The sequence below is a fragment of the Triturus cristatus genome, chromosome 11 (genome assembly GCF_964204655.1).
Source record: "Triturus cristatus chromosome 11, aTriCri1.1, whole genome shotgun sequence".
Classification (NCBI taxonomy): domain Eukaryota; kingdom Metazoa; phylum Chordata; class Amphibia; order Caudata; family Salamandridae; genus Triturus; species Triturus cristatus.
The window spans coordinates 156138940-156153349 of record NC_140594.1 but is presented as its reverse complement, the minus strand read 5'-3'; the positions used below and the strand labels follow the sequence as shown (position 1 = coordinate 156153349).

Below are 14410 nucleotides of genomic sequence, written 5' to 3'. Positions count from 1 at the left end.
AGCGTTCTAAAGCCAGTCCACGCCACAGACTGGCATGCCATTGGGTGAGTGAAGGAGCCTCAGGCTTCTTCCAGGCTGCAGCCAGAGATATCTTAGCTGCTCCCAAGCAAAGCCACATGATGGACCTATCCCATGAGTCTGGTACTTGAGCATTGGGTCACGGACACCCAGTAGGATGTGTTCCATAGAGTCTCCAATCAGGTACCCCAGGATGAGCCTGATTTGGGACAAAATCTTTCCAGAAGGCCTGTATGACCGGGCAGTCCCACCATATATGTTGAAAGTCCCCCAGGAGACCGCTCCCCCGCCAGCACCGGTCAGACGTGTCGGGAAAGCATGAATGTAATTTTTGTGGGTGAAGATACCAATCGTATAATGTTTTATAGTGGGCTTCTCTCAGATACATGAAGCGATTGAATTTCGCTATATCTGTATACAGGGTGTCCAATTGCTTCTCCGAAGGCGATGACGGAAGCATGCCCTCCCAAAATGTTCTGTGACGCTGCGAGCGTTGCGGAGTCAGATTGAGCAGAATTGTATATAGAAAAGAAACGCACCCTCTCCTCATGGTGCAGGATTGAACACATTTTTCTAGTTGAAGTAGTTCCCTCTTGGCTGCCTGACTGTAGAGTGGTTGTTGGACCCAATGCCCCAATTGTATGTAGTGGTAGAGTTCAGTCTGTGGGAGTTGGAAGCGAGCCATGCAGTCTGCGAAGGGGAGTATTTTATCTCCCTGAAAAAGGTCCGGGATCACAATGCAGCCGCCTTCTCGTCAAAGGGCCCTTCGTGAAGTGCCGGAGGAAAGGCCGCACTAGAATGAACGGGTGTATAGGGGGATGGGAAAGTGGTCAGTGGCAAAGTTTTGGTCACCGTATCCCATACCTGTAGGGTTGTTGAGGTAGGAATACTCGGGTAGGTGTTGGCGGATCTGTCCGATTTTTGTCTCCAGGGTAAGTCCCATATAGTTCTACCCGTCACCTGTCTGTGTATATGGAGCCACAATTTTGCTGACTCTCTAAGTGACCATTCACTTAGGACCCGTAGTTGAGCAGCCCTGTAGTATATTAAAAAATCCGGGAGGGCAAGGCCCCCTTTGGCTCGTGGCCTCATTAAAAGGCGATAAGAGCCGCACTCGCTGTCCCTGCCAGATGAACTTAATAATCCTGGATTTTCATTAGCTAAAAAGACCCCTGTTGAGCAGGATAGGAAGCCCCTGGAAGAGGCAGGTTAGGCAGGGTAGTAGGCTCTCAGTTTTAAAATGCATCCTAATATCGTACTTGACCTAAATCAAGTAAAGCACCTCAGTCTTATAAGACTAGAGAAACATTTGGTCGATTTCCCTGGACTGAGAGCTGTGGTGTGGGAAACTATAAGTTTGGTTGCAGCAACAAGAAATGCCTAGCTTTTATATAGATAGTGTTTTATTCACCTGTGGGGTATCCCAAGAACATTCTATTTCTGACTGGTCCACTAGTGCAGACCAGCAAGGAAAGCCCTTTCATCTTCCTCCATCGGTGGCCACCGTGATAACGGATGCCTCTACCCTAGGGTGGGGTGCTCATCTGGGGGATCTGGAGATCAAGGGCCTCTGGTCTCCAGAGGAGAGATTGCTTCATATCAATCTTCTGGAATAGTGGGAAATACGTTTGGCTCTCAAGGCCTTTCTCCCTTCCCTTCGCGGTCAGTCGGTTCAAGTCCTGACGGACAACACTACCGCGATGTGGTATGTCAACAAGCAGCGAGGAGTGGGGTCGTGCCGTCTCTGCAGGGAAGCATGGCGGCTTTGGTCCTGGGTTCAGGACCATCGGATTTGCTTGATGGCAAATCATTTGGCTGGGGTGTTGAACGTGCGTGCGGACGGTCTCAGTTGGCAGTTCTCCTCCGACCACAAGTGGAGGCTTCATCCGGAGGTAGTTCGACACATCTACCAGACGTGGGGGAATCCTCAGTGGACCTGTTTACCACTTTCGAGAACGCGCATTCCCTGTCATTCTGCAGTCTCCAGTTTCTGATGCAGGGGGCGTTGGGACACGTTTCAGTTGGGTTGGAGCTCTCAACTCCTTTACGTGTTTCCTCCCATACCCTTGATTCCTCGGGTTCTGAGGAAGATTCGCCAAGATTGGGCCCAAGTCATATTGATCGCCCCGGATTGGCCAATAATGGTGTGGTACACAGATCTACTTCACCTCTCATGGCACCCTCCGCTCCATCTCCCTTTCAGGGTAGACCTCCTCTCGTAGTCTCAGGGGCAGGTTCTTCACCCCCACCTCCAGAGCCTGCACCTTCATGCCTGGAGATTGAACGGGGCAACCTGAGTTCCTTCTCTCTCCCTCCTGACGTGATGGGTGTTACTTTATCGGCCAGGTGACACTCCACCAATTCCATTTACTCCTACAGATGGTTAAGATTCGTTAAATGGTGTGGAGAGAGATCCATTGACCCTTTAAAGGCCCACTTGTCGAATGTTCTTCAGTTTGCTCTTTCCTTGGCTCAGCAGGGTGGTGCTGTGGCCACGGTTAAGGGCTACTTGTCGGCCTTATCGGCTTTTCCGTGTATACCTGATCAGCCGTCTTTATTTAAGTCTCCTATCGTTTTGAGATTTATCAAGGGCCTTACCAATAGGTTTCGGCCTACTCCCTTTGTTATGCCCCAATGAGATCTTAATCTTGTTTTAACTATCTGATCGAGACTACTAGCCACATATTCCTTCACGTAGAATTATCCCCAGGCGTGAGACTGGATCCGGAAACTTTTGCCACAGCATCCCTGCGCGCCTGGTGTGGGGCGACATCACAAGACTCCGCCCAGGCGTCGTCCGCGTACGTGACGTCAGCGAGATCACATAAGACCCGCGCCAGCGTGCCAGTTTTTTCCTTTTCCGCGTGCAACGCGGATCCGATCCTTGCTACGGGCTTGTTAGGCCATATTTTTTCTTCCATTTTTTGGTGGAACATTGTGCGCATGCCTTTGGGCTTTAAGACTTGCACGTCTTGTGGGCATCTTATGTCGGGGACAGACCCTCACCTCATTTGTATGTGGTGTTTGGGGGAGGATCACGGCACCACAGACTGTACGCTGTGCCAACAGTTGAAGCCGAAGTCGCGGCGGGAGCGCCGGATGAAACTTCTCTCGGCGCGTCTCTCCAGGTCGACGTCCTCCCCTCGGTCTGCTTCGGCGGTCGGCTTCAGATACTGCTGTGGTCATTATCCTCGCCCTTCTCCGATGTCACGTGAGTGCCGATCCCCGGTGGGTAAGTGTCGCAGTTTGTCCCCGGGGGCTGGTTTCCGGCCTTCCGGGGGCGTGGACTCTCCACAGGTGATCCGGCCCCGCGTGTCGTCCTCTCCACCGTTTCCCGGTGTTGGGGCGTCAAGAGTCCAAATTGAGACATACGCGGCGGCTTTGCAGGCCTCGCTGGCGTCTCCTCCTCCTTCCCCTCCTGGGGCGTCGGCGGATCCCACTCTCTGCGCAGGGCCCTCCGCGGCGCCGCCGGTGGCTCCGGCCCCAGCGCCGACTGGTTTGGATCCAGGCTTGGAGGATGTGGTGCTGTTGGGGTGCGACTCCACTGGGGCACCTCCTTCAGGCCACGGCGTCTCTGCCTCGCTGCAAACTCCTGCGGGGGTCCCTGTGGTGTCGCGGGAGGTCGCCGGGGCTCGGGTTGCATCCCTGAGCCCCTCTCGGTCCTTTGACAAGGTGGTCCTGTCTAAGGCCGAGGTGACGCCGCTACGGCGCCGGCATCAGCTGGACCGTGCGTTCCACAGGGGTCTATGAACCCTCCTCATCCTGCTCCGGGTCAAGCCCGAGGGGAGGACCCCTCGTCCCTCTCCGGGTCCCTCTCGTCCCTCCCCACAGGCGGCTGCCGAGTCGGAGGTTCAATCGTCCCTGGCGCCGCCACATGGGTTGCCAAGCGATCTTCGCCTCATTCTGGGCTGCGGCTGGCGGAGGGCTTTGTACCACTCCCCATGTCTGTCTCGTTCCCCCACGCAGGGGGCTGCCTAAGGGGGGGGTCGGGTCGGCGTCATTCCGGCGCCTCCCCGGAGCTGGTGCGGCTCCAGCTCTACTCCAGTCTCCGCTCCGGTGCGGGGTGACTTGGAGGTACCTTGTCTGGTGACGCCGGATGGTGCCGACGTCCTGCCTCAAGCAGCGGACTCTACGGCTCCGCGCAGGAGTCGTACCGCGGATTCGCCTTCGGACGCTCCTTCTCCGGAGGCAGGCTGTATATTGGTGTCGTCCTCCCCGGAGACTGGTCGCCGTGTGGTGTCTTTCTCACCGGCATCAAAGGGCGGCTCTCCGCCCTTCCTGAGGCAGAGGTGTTCGTCGGAAGAGCGGCAGGTCCCTCATTCTTCGGCTCCTTCTGACTTTCAGGTCTGGCCCTTGCCCGTCCCGCTTGGCCTCGGGGGCGGCCGCCTTAGTTTGCAGCCGTCGCCCACGGAGGAGCTGTTTTTTCCACCGCGGGGCCCTACGGAGGCGGATGCGGCCTTAGCTCACGCGGTGTCCATGGCTGTGGGCATTCTGCACATGGGTGACCCGGTGGCTCACTTTCCGGCGGACCATCTATTGGAGGTCCTCCACCGGGCTCTGGTGGGAGGGAAGTCTGAAGGTTAGCTCCTTTCTTCCTTGATGGGGGGCTTGGAGGCGTCCTGCCTCAGGGGACCCGGTGCCTCTGCATCTTCTGCACCGGCGCCGCGTCACCTGGCGTGTCTTTCCCTTCACCCCTCAGCCGCCAGCCCCCTTTTGCGGACTGCTTTTCCCTCCCTGCCGCCACTGTTAACTCCGCCGTCCCGAGAGGCCCGCTTGCTGGACTCTTGGGGGCGCAACATGTTTGCCTCGACCTGCGTGGCCCTGCGGGCCCTTAACACCTTGTGTGTGCTGGCTAGGGCCTCCTCCTGTTTGTGGCACTCGGCTGAGTCTCTGGGATCTGCAGCGTCCCAGGAGTCTGGTGAGGTGGACTTACGGCATCATGCATTGGATGGCCGGGAGCTTGCGGCGTTTATTCTCCGCTCAGATCTGGACATCTGAGGTGCTGGGCCGGGCCATGGCTTCCTCAGTTGCTTTCCGTCGCCATGCTTGGCTTCGGGACGGAGTATTCCCTGAGAATATTCGGGAGCGAGTCATCGGCCTTCCGTTTGATGGCAGCCTGTTGTTCCATGCCCCGGCGGACTCCGCCATCCAAAGGCTCTTGGCGGGCCTCCGTCCTCCTCCACCTCTGCCTTATCCTCCTCCTCCTCCTCTGTTCCCTCCTCAGTGACTTCTGAGTTGGGTTGATTCTGGGCCTTCTTAGGCTGGTTGTTCTGGCTGTGGAGTGTGTTTTCTGGCCGTTTACGTCCTTTCTTTGGACTTTGGCATTATTGGCTGCTGGACGGCCCTTGTGTTGATTGTGTGTGGGTTCTGCAGGAGTTGTTGCGTGGACTTGGCCCTGAGATTGAGCCTTCTGCTTTGCTTGGGCTGCTTATCACGCCTTCAGCGGGGGTGTTTTTTTTTCCCCGTGGCTCTTTGGTTTTTTCCTCTGCTGCGGAGGGTTCCCATATCTTGGGACTTAACGTACCCTATGTGGGGTAGTGGTAGCTGTTGTATAGCTTGCGCTCTGCTAGAGGGTTCTGGTCGCCTTCGGGTGCCTGTTCTCCATGGCGATTAGGTAGGTTGCTCTTGTTTCCTGAGGTCCTGTGCGCAGCCACTCGTAGTGGTGTGTCCGGGCATCTCCTCTTCTCTCCCTGCTCCGGTCCTGAGGTCTGGAATGATCCTGTGTTATCCCTTGACAGGCGTCGCCTACTCGGCCTTCCTGGGGCCTCGGGCCGTTCTTCTTATTTATTTTTATTTATTTTATTTTTAGCATTTATAAAGCGCACTATCACCTATCGGGCATCCTGGCGCTGGCATATAAGTTGCTTCTGGCGGCTTTCACTGCCGGCGCTGTTCTGGCTGGCAGGCTGCTCTCCATCTGGAGTGGGTTTGCCTTCTTTTTCCTCGTTTCTTGGGCCCTCTAGGCTTCTTCTTCTTCTTCTCCCGCTTTTCCTGTCTTGGCATTGGGCGGAAGCTATGTTGCCTTGTGGGGAGTGGGGTGCTTCGGCCTCTCTGTCCTTGCCCTTGGTTCCTCTGCTGTGAGTGTACGAGCCTCTTCAGCCTTCTTTCCCTCCTACATCCCCTTGGGTTCGGTGGGGTTCTGCTTGTGGGGGTTCCCTTGGCCTAGCAGGGGCGAGGTTCTACCTGGTCCACATATCTGGTCCCCTGTGGGGCCCTCTGTTCTGCGTTGGCTGGTGGGGTCCTTTCGCAGAGCCTCCTTCCCAGGGGGTATGGCTAGGGTATCTATTCTATGTGAAGGAATCTGCAGCTAGTAGTCTCTATCAGATGTACGAGTTACTTACCTTTGGTAATGACGTATCTGGTAGAGACGATTCTAGCCGCAGATTCCTTCACGGCCCGCCCTTCCTCCCCTATTCTGCGAGGACCCTTGGGTTGGTCTTCGGTACTCGCCTCCCGGTGGGGGGGCTGTGACTCCTGTGAGTGCCTTCCTTGTTCTTGACGGCTGGCTCCGTCTGGTGGTGGTTCATTCCTCCTTTGGAGGATGGGGTTCCGGTGCGCCGGTGCCCTGCTGCTCTGGCTACTCCAAGTCCGAGGGGGATTGCTTTCTATCCCAGTCCTCCCTCCCCTCCCTTCCTTCCATTGCTATCCTCTGATTAAGGGTCATCTGGCCTTGTCTTTCCCTTGTGGGTGGTTGCCCTCTAGGTTGGGGTGACTTGGAGGTTTGTTGTCCTTGTCTGTCTTGGGACTGGTCCCATTCCTTTCTCAGGATGGGGGGGTGGGTTTACTACATGTGCCATGACTTCTACGCATGTTCTTTGCCTCCGGGGCACAGGGATGGGAGGTTGTCTATGTGCTGGCAGGGTGACTGCGCAGGCTTCTTCTTCTTCTTGTTTCCCTGCCCTTGGGTTCTGCGGTGTTGGCACTACTCTGGTGGTGTTGTTAGTCACTGTTTCTTTACAATTTTTTTTCTGCTCTTCGCACACTGTTCCCATGCTTCCACAGTTTTTTATCTGGTGGTTCCGCGTTGTGGTGGGGAAAAGTTCTCCAAAGAAAACTGATGTAGGCACGCCGGGGCAGGTCTTCTGTGATCTCACTGACGTCACGTATGCGGACGATGCCTGGGCGGAGTCGCGTGATGTCGCCCCGCCCCCTGCGCGCAGGGATGCAGTGGCAATAAAGTTTCCGAATCCAGTCTCATGCCTGGGGATAATTCTACGTGAAGGAATCTGCGGCTAGAATTGTCTCTACCAGATACATCGTTACCGAAGGTAAGTAACTCGTACTTTCTGCCCAAGAAATATGCTTCACCTTGCCCTAGGCGTTGGTAGGCCTGCCATAGGGGTGACATACGCATGTTTCAGGGGAACAGATGACTTTGCCATGACTTTAAATGGCTAAGTTGGACTAGAAGTTTGAAACTGCCCTTTAAGTCTGCTGTGGTGGACTGGGAAAGTCATTTTACTCTAGTCATACCAAGTTGGCACAACCAGTGCTGCATGTCCTGGGGAAAGACGCTCTAACTTACAGGTCCTGGGTACCGCGGGTACTATGTACTAGGGATTTACATGTAAGATTATGCCAATTAAGTATAGCAAATATAGCATGCACATATTGGGGTAAGGGCACTGGCACCGAGGTTAGGTTGGCAGGTATCGGTGCACTGTGAGTTGAAAAAAAACAACAGCATCAGTCTAAAACCTGGGATGTAACCATACAAAAGAAGGCATTTCATTCCACTCGCTATGAGAACTGTTAAGGGGGGAGGAGGGCGTGATTGGCCTGGGCCCTGGGTTCGATCTCAATATCCCTGATCTTAGATTGAGTTTGGTGTTCCCAGTAAATAATCAATGCAGGCAAATGTTTCATGGGAAGGAGAGTAGTAATCACTGGTCCATGGATTGGTCATCCTCCACAAGTCTCCCTGTCCCGTAGCCACTCTGCACCACCCTCTCCCCCTGCCTGTCATAGCACTGTCCCGATCTGTCAAGATAATTGTTCTTCACAAGTTTAAGGTCTTCCCACCACCAGCCCCCTTCCCCCCCCCCTCCCCCTCCCATCAGAATAGGTCAGGGGATCCTAGGGTCTCTGTGAGAAGTTGGCCTGATGTATGATGTCACTAGTTATAGTGTACACCTTATATCAGTCCAAACAACCCTTATGGTGATTGGTTGTAAAGTCAACCTTAGAGACCAGATATCCTAGTGGTAGCATGGACAAGAGCAGTCTTAGGCTAAACTCTGAATGGCATGTGAAGACAGCTGTGATACCATATATAATCCCTTGAATACCAAATGAAAGGACACCACAACAGATATATATAAAATAAAGTGTATTTATTCTAGTCAAACCCTCAGCACTCTTTATGAGATTAGAGGTAAGTACAACACAGTCTTATTTAATCATACATTAAGTCACACAGGTAAGTAATACAGTTAGGCCCTAGGGGCCATGCAAACCATATACTAAAGAAGTGGTATAAGGACCACTGTCACGGAAAAAGGGTAGGCCTAGGCCAAGGGAATCGCTGGGGCTACACTACACTAGCAACAGTTAGGAAGTGGGAGGCCCACGGGATTCAGGTGCAGAGTGGAAACACTCATGCGTAATGCGTAAAAGTCGATAGAATTACTAGCAGTTAGAAATTAACAGTTTAAGGACACTTCTGAAGCAGCTAGAGAGTCGAGACTCGGAAACTAGACCCTAGGATAGTCACTACCCTTGTGAGCACCGAAGTACCCAAGTTACCTAGCCCACGGACTGCGGGTGCATAGGTGTGAACTTGCGTCGGGTTTCGTCGTGGACTTCTAAGGATGCCTGAAGGAAAGTTGCTGACAGGCAGTCAGTGAAGAGTGTCTGGTGGATCCGAAGGCTGGGATCAAGAAGAGAGGATACCTGCAAGCAGAAGGGACAGAGTCAAGGTCACGAGCCAGTGACCACGTGGAACCAGGAAGGAACCAGGCGATGTCGTGAAGATTGCAGGTGAAGGTGAAGCTTGTCGCTGCAGCCACGGGGACCAGGAGACGTCGAGGACGACCAGGACCAGGAGGCGAGCTGTCACATGAAGGCTCTTGCTGTCGGCGGCGTCGAAGTCGAACTAGGACTCACCAAGCCTTGGCAAGCGGAACCCACGAAGAACGGAGGACTTGCTTCTGGTGCAGACCAGGAAGGTCTGGGGTGCTTCTCTTTTGCAGGGAAGCGGGAGCCAGTCTGGAGGAGCCAAACCAGCAGTGAAGATTTCAGGGAGCGTTGTCACAAAGGCCACTAGCCAACGGGCAAGCAACCGGACAGACGCGGCAAGCAGGAAAATGCAGAAGGGCCCCACGCAGGACTCGTGGAGTGTGGGGGGCTGATCTTCGGTGCAGATGGTGCTTGGGGTTGGGGCTTCTCAATCCCCGGTGCACAACTTCGTGGGTACCTCAGAAGCTGCGCTGGAAGATACTCGCCACTTTTCCCAGGTAGCCGGTCCCACGTCCCTAGTCGCCTCCACGGATCTCAGCTCGGCTGTGGATGTGGATCAGGGTCGGAGAAGTCTGGAAGTCAAGGCTCTGGTCGGGCTCTGCAGTCGGTCCCTCGTAGAACTTCAGCAAAGCAAAGGGCAGTCTCTTGATGGTGCCTGTTTGCACAGGGTAGCCACTCCTTGGCCACAAGGGAGATTCTTCAGTTTTCTTCTTTCGTCGAATGTCCAGAGTTTCTGTTCAAGTTGCAGATTCAGGATAATCTAATCTCCTGGGGCCCAGCTACCACTCTTATCCAAATCTGGGGGGCTGGGTTACCTGCTAGGTCACGCCTTATGGGTGGGACCTGGGAGGGGGGTGGTTACACCCCCTTCCCTTTGTCCAGTTTCGCGCCAGGACTGGGGCTGGAGTGCCCCAGCACCGGTTTGAACTGGACTATGCACGGGACACCTTGTGTGCCCCAGGCATGTCTCATTCTTTCCATCCCTCCCTGCCCCAATACACTATGGTGCTCGCACCTCCCACGGCAGGAAACCTATTGTCCAAGCCTCCCTTGCCGGGATCACTCCCAGCAGCAGGAGGTCAGACTCGTGTCTGTGGCAGCAGCATCCATTTTGTGATGCTGGGGCTCTGGTTAACTTTAACCGGGTAAGTAGGTTACAACATGTCTTCTCCCTCTAGAAGGGAGGGATAATATCCTCATCCCCAGAAATGGGATGGGGGCATTATTCCAAAGTGTTAGACACCTTACACGACATGTTTTGATAAAGCCAAACCATAGTTACCATAACCGTTTAAGATTATAAGGCACTTTAAGAGTATATGGTAGGCTATATCATAGAACAGCTATATGGACATGGTTCCGAAAGCTGCAGACAGGCTCAGCTCATGCTAGAGCACCATCTCACATGTTACCAAGCACTCTGCCTCGAGGATTGTTAAGGCCTGCCATAGGAGTGGCTGATAGGTACACATGTGTCTATATGTAAGTTAGGTATAGGAATACTACACCTAAGCAAGGGGTGATTACACGACCTTGCCCCAGCTGAGTGATCAGCCAGTTGTGTCATAATGGAAGGCCAGGCCAGGGGTGGCATAATACATGCTGCAGCCCCTGGTAGGCCTATGGTACACCTATGCCCTGGGTACCTAAGGTACACTGTACAGGGGCCAATAGGTGATCCTATCCAAATGGGTTATGCACCTAAAGTACATAGTATCAATTTAGAGAGAGAACAGCAGGGCTGTGGGTCTGATTAGCAGGCCCACAGCCACATCTAAGTCGAAAACCAGTAAAGCAAAAGCAAAAAGTGGGGGTGAACATAGAAAGCAGACCCTACTCTCCTACACAACCCCCCCCCCCCCCCCCAAACTTAGGGACATTAAACTAACCTTGACCAGTTGAGTCTTCATGTTCTAAGTGGAAATATCTGGAGAGTCCATCTGCATTGGCATGGTCAGTCCCAGGTCTATGTTCCACTGTGAAGTCCATCCCCTGTAGGGAAATGGACCACCTAAGAAGTTTGGGATTTTCACCCTTCATCTGATTTAGCCACAAGAGGGGCTTATGGTCTGTCTGAATCTTTTTTTTTTTTTTTTTTTTTTTTTGTTGAAACCGTTTATTGCAATCTCAAGTATATACAAGTATGGGCCTACAACCTTCCGGCCGGCCGCTAAAGTGACAGAAGCAAATGACATACATACAATAAGGCACCTGACTTTGCAGAGACGATAAAGAGGAGGTATCAACAACGTAGGCCACATGACTCTGAGCCCACAATACGGTTTCGTTTTATACAACACAACAACATAAAACCACACCCGCAAGGCAACCCGCGATCGAAAATGACGACACGTGCTCCTCCAGTGGGGGACCCCAACCATCCAAAGAAATCCAGAGAGGGGAAGGGAAACAGATCCGGGACTGGGAGAACAATGTGCCCGGGGCTAAGGGAAGGGGTCAACTAGGGGGATGGAGCTGGTGAAGTGGGAGGCAACGACGGCGGCTCGCAAATACCCCCGCGGTAGGCGTTCCAGGGGCCCCATATCTTCACCCATGCCCCAGGCTTACCCCGCGCCACATACACCACCTTTTCTCGGAACATGCACCAATCCATGTGTTCTTTCCAGGCTGACACCGCCGGGGGCCTCTGGGATCCCCACAGTTGAGCAATGTCACGTTTAGCTATCATATATCCCAGAGTCACCCATCGCGTCTGCGGAACCGAGTAATCGGTCGGTTCCCACACATTCAGCAAGCATCTCCTCGCTTCAGGCAACAGCGCGACATGCGTAACCGCTCGCAGGACCTCATGCACACCACGCCAGAATCGCTCCACCCTCGGACATTCCCACAGAATGTGCAAAAGAGTCGCCAAAGCACCACACCCACGCTTACACAATCCATCTTCGGCATAGCCCATACGCAGAAGCCTTGGCCCCGTCATATACACCCAGTGGAGTATCTTAAGCTGGACGAAGCGAAGGCGAGCCGGGATGGCCACCTCCTTCGGAGAGGCCACCGCGGAAATCCAGTCCTCGTCGTCCAACTCCAGCCCATCGGCAACCCAAGCCTCGCGGAGGCCAGTCAGTAAGCCCGAGCGGTCATTTATCAATTTCTTGTAAATGAGGGAGATCGTACTGTCCGGAACGTGGCCATCTAGCACTCTATCCTCCAGGGGGGAGGACTCCAGGATGGAGGCCACGTCTGGGAAGACGGAACCCAGTGCGTGACGGACCTGCAGGTAGCGAAAGTATTCACTGCCCTGCAGCTGAAACTCCGCCTGCAGCGTCTCGAATGTTTTGAATCCTCCCCTCGTCCAGAGATCTCCCACTGTACTGATGCCTATCATGTCCCACCTCTCGAAGCCCTTCGAGGTCCACAAAGAGCCCAGCCTCTCCGACGCATACAACGGTGACGCTCGGGTCAAACGGTCCTTCCATCCCATAGCTGCATTAGCCGCGTGCCATACTCGCACCATGACACGCGTGGGTCCCGTCAAGCGGGAATCGGGCACGCTAGTGTAGAGCGCTCGATTGTAGTCGCCACCGGGCAGGAGCATTTTGTCCATTTCAAATGCCGGGTTTAGGGCGGGCCCATAGAAACCGTGATTAATTGCAGCTAACTGGGAGGCCCAGTAATACCGCTTAATATCCGGGAGGGCAATCCCTCCGTCGTACCACGGGAGCGTCAATTTTGCCAGAGCTATACGCGGCCTCCCGTCCCAAAACAGACGGCGCTGCAAGCTTTCCACCTCACGGAAGTAGCGCGCCGGGACCAAGTCCATAGTGTTCTGGAGAGCGTACAGAAAGCGCGGCAATGACATCATCTTGAACAATGCCGCCCGGCCGAGCGGCGAGAGCGGCAAGCGCCGCCAGCGTGCGACGTCCTCCTTCAAGCGCTGGAGGGGGGGAAGCAAATTTCGCTCGTAGCGGGCCACCGGGTCCAGCGTAATATAGACCCCCAGGTATCGAAATCCCTGCGAGGCAATCTGGATCGGACAACCCCGAGGGAGGACAGGAGCCTCCCCGGAAAGCACATAGACACAGGATTTAGCCCAGTTGATGACAAGGCCTGAATTACGGCCAAAGGAGCGCAAAACATCGACCAGGACAATCAGTGACTTGCGCGGGGAGGCTAAGTACAGAAGGATATCGTCAGCGTAGAGGGACACGCGGTCCTCATACTCGGGGGTCCAACGGAGACCACGGATAGAAGGGTGCCACCGCAGCCACTCCGCCAGGGGTTCCAAGGCTAGTGCAAAAAGGAGCGGCGACAGGGGACAACCCTGTCGCGTGCCCCGTCCCAGCCCGAATGTGTCCGAGACTCGACCATTCACCACCACCTGTGCCAATGGGTCCGAGTACAACAATTTGACCCAACTGATGAATCCCGGGCCAAATCCAAATTTTGCCAGCATCGCCCAGATGTAGGGCCATTCGAGCGTGTCGAACGCCATGGTGGCGTCTAGGGACGCCAAGATGGCCGGCTCCCGCACGAACGGAACACGTGCGAGCACCCCGTGCAAGCGCCGCAGATTAAGGGCCGTGTTGCGATGGGGAATAAAGCCGGACTGGTCCTGGTGGACCAAATCGCCCACCACGCCGACCAGCCGGTTGGCGAGCACCTTGGCGAGGATTTTAGGCTCCGTGTTCAAGAGCGAGATAGGCCGGTAGGATGTGACCCGGTCTCGCGGTCTCCCCTCCTTGTGGATAACCACGATGGTAGCCAGACGCTGGTCCGGCGGGAGGGAGCCCCGCGAGTGGGCCGCCAGAAACATTGCGCGGAGATGGGGTGCAAGTACATCCGGTCGCAGTTTGTACAACTCGATAGGAATACCGTTCGGGCCCATGGCCTTGCCAGAAGCGACCGAGCGGATGGCGAGGGCAATTTCGTCCGAGGTGGGGGCGGCATCCATCAACTCCCTGTCTTCCATTGAGAGGGAGGGCAGCGCGATGTCACGCAGCAGGGCATGGGAATCCTCCTCCGGGCAGGGAGAAACCGGGGAATATACCTCTCGGAAATAATCTGCGAAGCAGGAGACAATGCCTTCCGGCTCAGTAACACGTACACCATCCATTCTCTCAATCAGCGGGACCACACGACTAGCTCTCTCCTTCTTATCCAACCACGCAATCAACTTGCCAGCCTTATCACCCACATCATACAATCTCCCCTGTTGCTCTCTGCTGAGGCCCCTGGCCGCCTCCGTGACGAGGGACCTATATGCCGCCTGCTTCAGGTGTAGAACGTTCAGCGCAGCGTCAGTCACCCCACTCCCCAGATCACCCTCCACTTCAGTAATTTCAACCTCCACCCGGGTCACCTCCTCCTGTGCGCGCCTCCGGGCATGAGAAATAAAGGAGAGGGCCTCCCCTCTAAGCACTGTCTTGAAAGCCTCCCACAGGGAGATGGCCGACGAGACAGACCCCACATT

At 54.8% G+C, this 14410-nt stretch overlaps 1 protein-coding gene across 2 annotated transcripts in view; it reads left to right on the top strand.

Moving 5' to 3' along the window:
* The window catches only part of KNTC1 (kinetochore associated 1), a 1031844-nt gene that overhangs the window by 217920 nt on the left and 799514 nt on the right, over window positions 1–14410 (top strand). The gene's annotated exons all lie outside the window — the stretch shown is intronic.